A 13,692-nucleotide genomic window follows, 5' to 3' on the forward strand; every position below is an offset into this window, starting at 1 on the left:
TAACTTTAGGCCTTTTAGAGATCATTTAATCTTCAACTTGCTTAACTTTTCACAGTAATTTTGACCAGGGGTGCCCAAACCTTTACATGCCACTGTTTATAGAGGAGCAGGTAAAGGTCTTATATTCGATGATACTATGCATGCAAACACAACTGGGAGAGGCTGCAAATTGAAACAAAGATTTTTTCTAATATTGGAGCATAGCAGAACATTGCAATATAAATACCATTACGCAAACAATATATAAACAATTCTAAACACTATGAAAACTGATTACAATGTATACATAATATATGACATTGTCAGTTTTGACAATGATGGCATTTATACATACTAGTTTTAGCATGATTTGCTAAAGTGGTTCTCCTATAAATGTAACTGTTTTTTTTAAAAGTTTTAAGCCAGTCGATCAGCTCAGCGTTTTGCTGGTCTAGCTTCAGAGTCTGCAGCCAATTAACTGTTATTACAAGAGAAAATTGTGGCCAGCTATGCATGTGATTACATTCCTGCCATCCAAATGGATACACAGATCGACTCGGTCCAACAAAGCCACCAATCTCTGTTTTTACCAATAGAAGTGGTCCCAAGCATGAACACACTGTTAGGGCTAGCGGAACGCACTGAGTAAATATAGATGTTTATTATTATTGATGCGTTCGCAGCCCGGGGTCCACCGTGCAGGGGAACCTGCTGCTAGTAAATGGTAGCACTATTTGGCGGTACAGACTAGCTCTGTTACTTCACAGAGTAGCCGTGAAAGGAAAGCACTGCGCCCTGTTAGACTTCACAGGAGCACAGGCTAACTGCCCAACAGAGTTCAGTCAGTGGTCATGCATGCACACAATCTCCTCACCGGAGGTGCCGGTATTCTAAGGGCTTATTTCAGCCGGGTCCCTGAATATATTCTCACATGACCACACTGGTGCAAAGCACATAACTCAGAAAGATACTAGCGCATGGCCATGCGGTCATGCGCACCTTTTATAGCTGCAGCAACTACAGGACCTTCCCAAAAAGACCAATGGGAAGCTGCCACAGAACTTGAGCAACTTCAGGACCTTTCTAGAGTACCAATGGGAATAGCTGCAGTACCTGAGCATGTGACCCTTGATCTCCAATGAGAGATCTTACCCTGGGCATGCCCAGAAGGGGAAAAGTAGGACTTAGTCCCAAAGACATCTGCTCGCCGCTGACCAGTACTGGCTACAACAGCAGAAGCTGGAAAGGCAGCAGTAACCCTTCACACAGTGTCAGACTGCGCATGACGCTGGGACTGACGCCTCCGCTGAGCAGGCTCCACTGCGGCAGGAGAAGAATGGGAGACCGTAGCGGAGATGGCTCCAGTATCTTCCTGTGCAGAGGCGGGAACTCGACCCCTAACACACACTTTCCTTACTCGTAAATATACTAGAACTACAAAACCAAAAGCAATAATGTCATAAACAAACAATCATACATTTGTATAGCAGTTTCTCCCAACCAGTAATGGACTGGGGTTCCAAAGGCCTACCAGTAACATTGACTCTGGGGGCCTATTGTTAAACGACATGCAAATATAACATTACCCTCATTCACAAATTTACAAATGCTTCTATGGGATAAACTGAGTAGTTTGATAAATGAATGATTAGATGCCGCCTTTGTCTATGCATATTGAATCAGGTGTTTCACGCTAAATGCTGTTCATATAGGGTGGGGGTAGGGGCTGGCTCCTGCACAAGAGCCTCTTGAGGAAATCACCTTTTTCCCAGTGGTCCAAGCCTGCTTTTGACAACCGGACATACCATATTCAAGGGAATTTTGCTTCATGTACTGAATCAGGAGAGGGGAAAACGCTGCAAACAACTTTTGGTGGAGGAAACTGTTGAGAAGTACGACCAGGACTGATTTGAGATGGACTGCAATGAACTTGAAATTGTAATGGAATTCAACCTACTCAAATCAATGATCACTCAATATGCAGTGATGACAGTAAATAGAATACCTGTGGGCAAATCAACAATGAAGTCACTGAATGAGATCATAAAATCGAGGAAGATTTCACGATGAACAAAAAAAATAAATCTTGGAACAAACTAAGCCAGACATGTCACGCAAAACAAGCATTGCCAAGCTTCGACTTGTTTACTTTTGGCACATCGCATGAAAATAGCAATCGCTCGAGAAGGATATCATGATTGGAAGAATAGAAGGAACAAGGTGAAGAGCAAGACCAGCAACCCTATGGCATGATACAATAAAAATAACAGCAAAGAAGACCCTGGTGGACCTATTTAGGGTTGCATAAGATTGATCTTCCTACAGATTGTTCATCCATCAAGTTGCCATGGCTTGAGATCAAGGAAAAGGCCATTAAAAAGGTAAATTATTATCTGAAAACAAAGTGTCAGGCGAGTTGAAGTTCAACAAATAGATCATTATTTTTCCCAACATTGTATCACCCCACCAAACAAATTAGACAGAAGTCTGGTTTTGCTAAAGTTGGTGAGTTCAGATGTACATGGCCAGCCTAAGGCCATATTCCCTTGTAGTTGCATTTTCTGGCAGTAAATTTTTTAACAGTTCAAAAGTTGATGTGATTTCACAAAAATCATATTTACTGTGCGTTTAAAGACCATGTGCATTTTTTGTGCATTTTTTCTGTCAGGTTGCTATATAGTAACTGAAAAATGCATGTAAAAAACAAAGTGGTGTTATTTAAGGGCAGAATTTCAGGGATTGTACACTAATAAACGCATTAAAAATGCTTGGTCAAATCTGCATCACAAAGGTATCAAGAAAAGAGGGAAGAGCATAAAAACATCAAAAACTCAATATTCAGGCAAGATTATCATTGTTTATGTTGATGAAGATACCAGAATAGAAAACCAAGTGGGAAACAAAGCAGTGTTTTCACATGTGGGAATATGGTTTTAGTGCTTTTAGACTGCAAGAATGAAATAAAGTAAAATAAAAGATTAAAAAGTAAAATATAGAATAAAAACATAAAGATCAGGGGCGTAACTTCTGCAGTTGCAGGGGTCACAGCTGCGATGGGGCCTGGAGTGCTTAGGAGCCCACCAGGGCCACATCAGGGCATTACTGCCCTGACTGGTGTATGGGGCCCAATGAGCAGAGGGGGCCCGCATCTCTTCTGCTCATCAGGCTCCAGCAGCAGGCTTCTGCCGGTGCAGTAATTGAACCTGTGTCCAAGACGCACCGGCGTATGACATCATTATCATTCGCCAGCAAGTGCGCACTTGAACTGCAGGAGCACGGCCAGGTAAGGAGAAAGTTTTTTTTATTTTTATTGAAAGTGGCATGGTGGCAGGATGGGAGACATGGGGGCAGGATGGGAGACATGGGGCCAGGATGGGAGACACAGGGGGAAGAATGGAGACACAGGGGAAAGAATGGAGAAACAGTGGGAAGAATGGAGAAACAGTGGGAAGAATGGAGATACAGGGGGAAGAATGGAAACACAGGGGGTAGAATGGAGACCCGGGGCAGGATGGAGACACAGGGGGCAGGATGCTGACACGGGGCAGGATGGGAGACACAGGGGCAGGATGGGAGACACAGAGGGCAGGATGGGAGACACAGAGGGCAGGATGGGAGACACAGAGGACAGGATGGGATACACAGGGGCAGGATAGAGACAGATGGGCAGGATGGGAGACACAGGGAGCGGGATGGAGACACAGGGGGCAGTATGGAGATATGGTGCAGGATGGAGACAGATGGGGCAGGAATATGGGGCAGAATGGAGACTTGTTTGCTACAAGCCCATGCTGGCTCTGGTTAATTACTATGTTATTAACCAAGTATTTACATACATGTAATTAATAATTTGTTCAAAGAGCTTTCCTGGTATAGAAGGCCTGTAATTTCCTGTCTCTCGCTTCTTTTCTTTTTTGAAGATAAGGACAACATTTGTCCTTCAGAAAAGCAGGTGTGCCTCGCGAGTGGTGAGTCATTAGGTTCTATAGCCAGTGTATACTGAGTGCTGGATACCATATATATGGATATATTTTTAACTTATTTTCATTAAAAGTTATTTTTTACCTTCACCACTCGCTGGACACACCTGCTTTTCTGTTGGATTCATTGTGGCTTCTTCACCCTGGTCTGTGCGTGGTGTTTGGTGATCACACAGGAGGTCAAGATAAAAGACTTGGTGAGCTGATTTTTTTTTCTCTACTTTGTTAACATTTGTCCTTCTCCAATCTCCTGGGACTTGTCCTGTTCTCCAGGTTTTTCAAAGATTTTAGCTAGTGGTTCTGAAATTTCTTCTTCTATCTCTTTCAGTACACTAGGATGTAATTCATCTGGACAGGGAGATTTAAATTAATTTAAATTAACTAAGTGTTCCCTCACCATCTCTCTGTTTATAGATAGTGTGGATTATTTTATTCCTTTGATAGCAAAGAGAAGATAAAGGCCCCGTCACACACAGCGACGCTGCAGCGATACAGACAACGATGCCGATCGCTGCAGCGTCGCTGTTTTGTCGCTGTGTGGTCGCTGGGGAGCTGTCACACAGACCGCTCTCCAGCGACCAACGATGCCGAGGTCACCGGGTAACCAGGGTAAACATCAGGTTACTAAGCGCAGGGCCGCGCTTAGTAACCCGATGTTTACTCTGGTTACCAGCGTAAAAGTAAAAAAAAAAAAACCCTACATACTTACTGTCACGATATGGTATGAAATATCATATAAGTTTAGTTTCTCTTGTCAGCCCAGGATGTGGGCTAAGAAACCCCCCTTCTCTTTTACTTCAGAGTTGAGCTTGCCTTGCCAATGTACATGGGGGAAGAGCGTTTTATTGCCTAAAGGAATGTTTACGACCAGGTTGAAGCTTCCTCCAGCAAGAACTGGATTCTAAGTCTCTAGAACCATGCGGTCCTTTGTTCCATTTTTGTAAGATATTAGGCAAACGATTTAAAATACGAACACAAAAATATATCATCATAATCACACTCGGAGGATCTACCCATCACTCTAAGCATCAGCGTCTAACTCCATCGGGTGAAGAAGTAGGGATTGCTCTGTAAATAATAGGACATATTTGATCTCCTTAGAAAGCCCACGGTAATCTGAGATGAATGCTGGGTTTGTCAGGACTATGATATGTTCAGCAGCGGAATTACAAGTCTTAGAAAGATTTAGCTTATACTTAATCAGAATGCAGAGAGAGGAGGGACTGGGATAGCCAGCCTTTTTGGTGATGTCACCAGGCTAAACTATAACTGTTTTGGCCGGACTCCAGCAGTGAGTCTGTTGCTGGAAGAACATGTGGGTCTGACCTGAAGAGCTGTACATCATGCATTGGGATTTTTGGGAGCCCCTCCCACTAGCATGGTGTTTGCCTGAACTGATATGAACTAAGAACATGTGAGTTATCTTTTCTTCCTTTAATCCTTTTATTTTCATAATTACCTTGTACATATTGGCAATTGTCTCATTTGTAACATCTTTGTATAATTTTGATAAAGCACTGCCTAACCTTTCTGGAGTATAATATTTAATGCTAGTTCTTCCTCCCTGCTCTAAAAACGTACCCTGTCTCTTGAAGGGAAATTACGCTACTGTTTTGGGTTAGCTCCGGACCCGTTTGATCGGAGCTGGTGGCAGCTTACCGTGTGCAGACTTTTGGGGTGTTGTTTCAGCGACTGCAGCTTGATAATTATTGTTCCTGCCTGCGTGGGAGTAGTTATCGCGTCGCTGCAGCGCGCCCAATAGCCAGTACATAGCAGGCAGCCTTTCTGGCGACTAATTACCCTAGGTGCAGTACCTAATCTGACCTGAGAGTAAGGGGGGGCGCCAGAGAGCTGCAAGTGTTAAGTGGAACTGTAAGCGGGATACACAAATCCCTGCAGTTCATGGTATATTGAAGAGCAGTGGGATACCTAAAATAAGCCCCTGCTGTAAACTAAGAGGTCAATAGCATTGTGTGTGTTTTTTTATCACATTGTAGCAGTAGAGGGATAACGAGGATAAGCCCCCCTGCACATGTGATAGCCGTCTGCTGGTCTAAAGTCACCCCAATCCGTGACCTAATGGTGGCAGTGGTCAGGAATCCCTGTGGATTTTCGTGACAAACTGCGGGCCACGGCTAAGAGATCGTGACAATTGGTGGCAGTCACGGTGTGAATCGTGACAATTGGTGGCAAGGCGGTGGGATATTAGAACATTAGTGATTTGGTTTGAGCAATCATTCCTCTCACTAAAAACTTGCAGAAAGTTCTTGCGAGAACTCTGCGCAAATAAGTTTGGGAGAACGAACTCAGTGCTTATTAGTTGTGAGACAATTGTGTACTGGTAATTATCCCCTCCCTTTTTCTTCGTTTTTCTATCCTATCTTTTATTTGGCAACCATGGTTGGGCTGGGAGAAGCCTTTTATGAACAGCAGACCAGAGACACCCTTGTTGCCTTATGCAAGTCACAGCACATTGACTATGCAAGCAAAAACAAAAGCGAACTGGTCGCAGCCCTGATGCAATGGGAAGCCGCTCTAGACCACTCACAGAGCCCAGAAGCCGCAGATGCCAGCACCAGCGAACATGGTGCTGCAGCAGAGGTCCAACCACTGAATGCTCGCCCCGTTAGCAATCCGGGCGAATTGGACCCCCACCTGCAGGCGGCCTTGAAAGAATTCCCCGCTGACGACCATGAGGGACGTCGACAGCTGATCCAGCAATACCAGGAGCGAGCCGAGGCCCGAGCCGAGCGGGAGGCCCAAGCGGAGCGGGAGTACCGGCTGCAGATGGCCCAACTGCAAATGCAGAGGTCGTCCCAGTCCAGCCGTGAGCCCAGCAGCGCTCAGACACCGAAGCCCCGGCCCGACCACTTTCCTGTTATGGAAAAGGATGGGGACTTGGACACTTTTCTGCGGGCCTTTGAGAAAGCCTGCAGACAGTACCAGCTGCCTACACAAGAATGGGCACTATACCTGACACCAGGGCTGAGAGGAAAAGCTCTGGAGGCGTTTGCTGCCCTCCCTCAAGAACAAGATAGTGACTATGAGGCCATCAAGCAGGCTCTGATAGCCAAGTACCAGCTTACACCCGAGGTGTACCGTAAAAAGTTTCGGACCCTCCAACGTGGCCCACACGACAGTTACAGTGATGTGGTGCATAGACTGGGGACCCACTTTGGCCAGTGGACCCAAGGACGGTCAGTGACCACCTTTGCACAGCTGCGAGACCTGATGATCAAAGACCAGTTCTTCCATCTTTGCCCAACTGAGGTGCGACAGTTCGTGATGGACAGAGAACCCAAAGACGTGACGAAAGCAGCGCAGATTGCCGATGCCTATGAGGCCAACCGTAGATCGGAAGTGCGGAAGCCAGTCACCACCAGCTGGAGAGGGGGTAAGCCTGCATCCAACGCCAGTACCCCTGCCAGCCAACCTACCAGAGGTCCTGTCCTCGTGGCCAACAGCACCAGACCTACCACCGAACTTCGCCAGTGTTACCACTGCAGGCAGACTGGACACCTCAGTCACCAATGTCCAGCCAAGCAGAAGAACCCCTCATCCAAGGCCCCAGGGCCTAATGCAGCAGTTCTTTTGGTGGGTGGTGTGGCTGGGAGGGGGTGTGATAACATACAGCATGTCATTGTGGGAGGTCATGTTGCTACAGGCCTCAAGGACACCGGGGCTGAACGAACCCTCATCCGACCCGAACTGGCGGCCCCTGAAGAAATCATTCCAGGGAAAACCCTAACTGTCACTGGGATTGGGGGCATCAGCTGTCCCTTACCGATGGCCCGGGTTTATATTGATTGGGGTGCCGGGAGCTGGGTGAAGGAAGTGGGGCTGTCTGATAATTTGCCCACTGATGTTTTGTTGGGGACTGATTTGGGGAGGTTGTTTGCATACTACGTCCCTGACACCCCTCCCCAATCTGCTAATAAGGGTAACGTTAACCCTGATGACGATGATGATGATGATGGGAAATCGCATGTGTTACCTGACCATGCTTTATCTTGTGATGTTGCATCTGATAACCATTTTTTCCCTAGGATTGATGGTGGAAATGTTGTACCTGTGCCAACTGTACCTGATAATGATGTTTCTATGAAAATTGATGTGTCCGTAGGTACAGGAGTGCTCAGCCACGTCGCTCTGCGGAGTGAGACGGCTGAGAAACCCCTAGCAGGGGCAAGTGTCGGTGCTACCGGAAATGGGGAGATACATGGGAACCGTGAGGAAGGTGATGCCATGCAATTGACCAGTGCCACCGAGGAAGGTAACTGGCCCATAAGTAGCAATGCTCCTGAGGTAATGGGGGTGGATGGGGAGGTAGAGCCCATAGCAGCGTCGGCTGATGGGTCTGTAGAAACCCCCGGGGAGACAGCCTACGTAGCTGCTGTCACCCGCAGTCAGAGTGCCCGGAACGCAGATAACTGTCTGCCTCCCGGACCCTCCTCAGTCATCAGTATGACTGAACCAGAGGTGGACCCAGAGCAGGTCCCAGAGGGCTCCCGTGGGGAAGGGACCCTGACGTCGCTTCTGGCTTCCCCTAGCCAGGAGTTTCAGGCCGCTCTGCACACAGATGCGAGCCTAGAGAGTTTGAGACAATTCGCCGGGACGTCATTCTCCGAGACTGATAAGGAGAAGGTGTTCTGGGAAGGAGGAAGGTTGTACCGGGAGACAGTACCCAGAGAATCACAAAAGGAGTGGTTGAGGGAAAGACAGCTGGTCGTCCCACAGCAATTCCGGGGTGAGTTGTTGCGGATTGCCCATGAGATCCCGCTAGCTGGACACTTGGGGATCAGCAAAACTAAGGCCCGGCTGTCTCAACACTTCTATTGGCCTAAGATGGGGACAGATGTGTCAAACTACTGCCGCTCCTGTGTCACCTGTCAAAGAGTGGGGAAGGCGGGGCCTGCTCTTAAGGCTCCCCTGATCCCTTTGCCAGTGATAGAGGAGCCTTTCCAGAGGATTGTGGTGGACATTGTGGGCCCGCTGGCCGTCCCCAGCAGCTGGAAAGTGATATATTCTTACTGTGGTAGACTACGCTACCCGGTACCCAGAGGCAGTAGCTCTGTCGTCAACTAGGGCAGATAAGGTAGCGGATGCCCTGTTGGCCATCTTTTCACGTGTAGGATTTCCCAGGGAAATGCTTACTGATCAAGGGACCCAATTTATGTCTCACCTAATGGAGGCTCTCTGTAAGAAAATGCAGGTGAAGCACCTGGTATCGAGTGCGTATCACCCACAGACCAATGGCTTGTGTGAACGCTTCAATGGTACCCTCAAACAGATGCTACGCATGCTGGTTGAGACACAAGGGCGTGACTGGGAGCGGTACCTCCCACACCTGCTATTCGCTTACCGAGAGGTTCCGCAGGCCTCGACGGGGTTCTCCCCCTTCGAGCTCCTGTACGGCAGGCGAGTCCGGGGACCCCTTGGGTTGGTAAGAGAATCCTGGGAAGAGGAGCCGAACCCTTCTGAAGTGTCCATAGTGGAGTATGTCATGCACTTCCGTGACAAGATGCAGACCTTGACGCAGTTGGTGCATGACAACATGACGCAGGCTCAGGCTGATCAGAAGCACTGGTACGACCAGAACGCCTGGGAGCGGACCTACCACGTGGGTCAAAAGGTGTGGGTGCTGGTTCCTGTACCAACGGATAAGCTTCAGGCAGCCTGGGAGGGCCCGTACGTCGTCCACCAACAGCTCAACCCGGTCACCTACGTGGTCACGCTTGACCACACTCGGGGTAGGCGAAAGGCCTTTCACGTCAACATGATGAAGGCTCATCACGAACGTGAACCTTTCGTCCTACCGGTCTGCAGCGCACCCGAAGACGGGGAGGAAGACGCCCTCCTGGACATGCTGGCCCAAGCCAAGGCCTGTGGGTCCATTGAGGATGTGGAGGTAAGCGCCTCGCTAGATGAACCACAGCGGTTGCAGTTGCAAACCACACTGGAACCCTTCCGGGTCGTGTTCTCCAACCGGCCTGGAAGGACTGAGTTAGCGGTCCACGAGGTGGACACCGGGAATCACGCCCCACTACGGCGAACACCCTATCGAATCTCTGACCAGGTGCAGCAGATTATGCGCCAGGAGATCGATGAGATGTTACAGCTGGGGGTGATTCGACGGTCAAAGAGCGCGTGGGCCTCACCTGTAGTTCTCGTGCCAAAGAAGGACCGGACCACCCGGTTCTGCGTGGACTACAGGGGGCTCAACGCCATTACAGCCCCTGACGCGCACCCAATGCCGCGCATCGAGGAGCTGCTTGAGAAGTTAGCTGGCGCAAAATACCTGACAATAATGGATCTGAGTCACGGATACTGGCAGATTCCCCTGAGCCCCGAGGCGCAGGAGAAGTCCGCCTTTATCACACCCTTTGGACTGCACGAGTCCACGGTCATGCCCTTCGGCATGAAGAATGCCCCTGCCACTTTCCAGCGGATGGTCAATCTCCTGCTTCAGGGACTGGAGAAGTACGCTGTGGCGTACTTAGATGACATTGCCATCTTCAGTCCCTCCTGGGATGAACACCTGCAACATCTCGAGGAGGTGCTCGGGCGAATTCACCAAGCAGGACTGACTATCAAGCCGGGAAAGTGCCAGATGGGCATGAGGGAGGTCCACTACCTGGGGCACCGGGTAGGTGGAGGCACCCTGAAACCAGAGCCTGAGAAAGTGGGCGCGATCGTGAACTGGCCCACTCCTGGGACCAAGAAACAGGTGATTTCCTTCCTGGGCACTGCAGGGTACTATAGGCACTTTGTGCAGCACTATAGTAGCCTGGCAAAACCTTTGACGGACCTCACCAGGAAGAAGCTACCCCACATCGTCAACTGGACAGATGGCTGTGAGGGGGCCTTCCAGGCATTGAAAACAGCACTGTGCAACGCCCCTGTGTTGAAAGCAGTCGACAGCAGTCGACCGTTCTTGGTACAGACTGACGCCAGCGAGTTTGGCCTTGGTGCTGTGCTCAGCCAGGTTGACTCGGAGGACCAAGAGCACCCCGTGTTGTACCTGAGCCGGAAACTTTTGCCGAGGGAAGTGGCCTACTCCACCATTGAGAAGGAGTGCCTGGCCATAATCTGGGCCCTGCAGCGCTTGCAGCCCTACTTGTACGGTCGCACCTTCACTGTGGTGACTGACCACGACCCTCTGCGCTGGCTAAACACCATGTGTGGAACCAATGGCAGGTTGCTACGCTGGAGCCTTGCCCTTCAGCAAGTTGACTTCACCATTAAACACAAAGCGGGCAAAGAGCATGGGAATGCAGATGGACTCTCCCGCCAGGGTGAACCCACGGAGGTGCGCATGGAGGCATACCGAGAGGTTCTGCCGCCGTAGCGCACGCTAAAAGGGGGAGGTGTCACGATATGGTATGAAATATCATATAAGTTTAGTTTCTCTTGTCAGCCCAGGATGTGGGCTAAGAAACCCCCCTTCTCTTTTACTTCAGAGTTGAGCTTGCCTTGCCAATGTACATGGGGGAAGAGCGTTTTATTGCCTAAAGGAATGTTTACGACCAGGTAGAAGCTTCCTCCAGCAAGAACTGGATTCTAAGTCTCTAGAACCATGCGGTCCTTTGTTCCATTTTTGTAAGATATTATGCAAACGATTTAAAATACGAACACAAAAATATATCATCATAATCACACTCGGAGGATCTACCCATCACTCTAAGCATCAGCGTCTAACTCCATCGGGTGAAGAAGTAGGGATTGCTCTGTAAATAATAGGACATACTTGATCTCCTTAGAAAGCCCACGGTAATCTGAGATGAATGCTGGGTTTGTCAGGACTATGATATGTTCAGCAGCGGAATTACAAGTCTTAGAAAGATTTAGCTTATACTTAGTCAGAATGCAGAGAGAGGAGGGACTGGGATAGCCAGCCTTTTTGGTGATGTCACCAGGCTAAGCTATAACTGTTTTGGCCGGACTCCAGCAGTGAGTCTGTTGCTGGAAGAACATGTGGGTCTGACCTGAAGAGCTGTACCTCATGCATTGGGATTTTTGGGAGCCCCTCCCACTAGCATGGTGTTTGCCTGAACTGATATGAACTAAGAACATGTGAGTTATCTTTTCTTCCTTTAATCCTTTTATTTTCATAATTACCTTGTACATATTGGCAATTGTCTCATTTGTAACATCTTTGTATAATTTTGATAAAGCACTGCCTAACCTTTCTGGAGTATAATATTTAATGCTAATTCTTCCTCCCTGCTCTAAAAACGTACCCTGTCTCTTGAAGGGAAATTACGCTACTGTTTTGGGTTAGCTCCGGACCCGTTTGATCAGAGCTGGTGGCAGCTTACCGTGTGCAGACTTTTGGGGTGTTGTTTCAGCGACTGCAGCTTGATAATTATTGTTCCTGCCTGCGTGGGAGTAGTTATCGCGTCGCTGCAGCGCGCCCAATAGCCAGTACATAGCAGGCAGCCTTTCTGGCGACTAATTACCCTAGGTGCAGTACCTAATCTGACCTGAGAGTAAGGGGGGGGGCGCCAGAGAGCTGCAAGTGTTAAGTGGAACTGTAAGCGGGATACACAAATCCCTGCAGTTCATGGAATATTGAAGAGCAGTGGGATACCTAAAATAAGCCCCTGCTGTAAACTAAGAGGTCAATAGCATTGTGTGTGTTTTTTTTATCACATTGTGGCAGTAGAGGGATAACGAGGATAAGCCCCCCTGCACATGTGATAGCCATCTGCTGGTCTAAAGTCACCCCAATCCGTGACCTAATGGTGGCATTGGTCAGGAATCCCTGTGGATTTTCGTGACAAACTGCGGGCCACGGCTAAGGGATCGTGACAATTGGTGACAGTCACGGTGTGAATCGTGACACTTACCTTCCGCTGTCTGTCCCCCGGCATTCTGCTTCTCTGCACTGTGTAAGTATAGCGGCCGTAAAGCAGAGCGGTGACGTCACCGCTGTGCTGTGTTGTAAGTATGTACTGTTTTTTTTTTTTTACTTTTACGCTGGTAACCAGGGTAAACATCGGGTTACTAAGCGCGGCCCTGCGCTTAGTAACCCGTTGTTTACCCTGGTTACCAGTGAAGACATCGCTGAATCCGTGTCACACACACCGATTCAGCGATGTCAGCGGGACCTCAACGACCAAAAAAAGGTCCAGGCCATTCCGACATGACCAGCGATCTCACAGCAGGGGCCTGGTCGCTGGTACGTGTCACACATAGCGAGATCGCTACTGAGGTCGCTGTTGCGTCACAAAACTTGTGACTCAGCAGCGATCTCGCTAGCGATCTTGCTATGTGAGACGGGGTCTTTAGTTGATGTTATATTTGCTTTCTTAGAGAACACAGATGCAAAATAGGAATTTAAAAGTTGTGCGTTCTCAACATCATTTTGGATTACTTCACCCTTTTCATCCTGTAAAAATCCTATGGCATCTTTGACTTTTCTTCTTTTGATGGAGCTCCAAAATGATCTGTTATTGCTCTTGGTCTTCCTTGCAAGCTTCACTTCATTACTGGCTTCAGGTCTTCTAACGCATGCCCTGCATTCTCTTCAGACAGCATTATATTCTTCTTTAGATATGCCCCCCTTTTTCCATTTGCTATACCTTTCTTTTTTAGCAAGTGTTTATCCATCCTCGTCTCTTTAAATGCTTCCAGCTCTTTTTTCTTTTCAGGATTGTCACTGATTGTTCAGTGAGAATTTCATTAGGAAAATCTCCCATCCTTCTTGGACATTTCTATACTTTAGAACATC

Source organism: Ranitomeya variabilis, chromosome 6 (assembly GCF_051348905.1).
Source record: "Ranitomeya variabilis isolate aRanVar5 chromosome 6, aRanVar5.hap1, whole genome shotgun sequence".
NCBI classification, from domain to species: Eukaryota; Metazoa; Chordata; class Amphibia; order Anura; family Dendrobatidae; genus Ranitomeya; species Ranitomeya variabilis.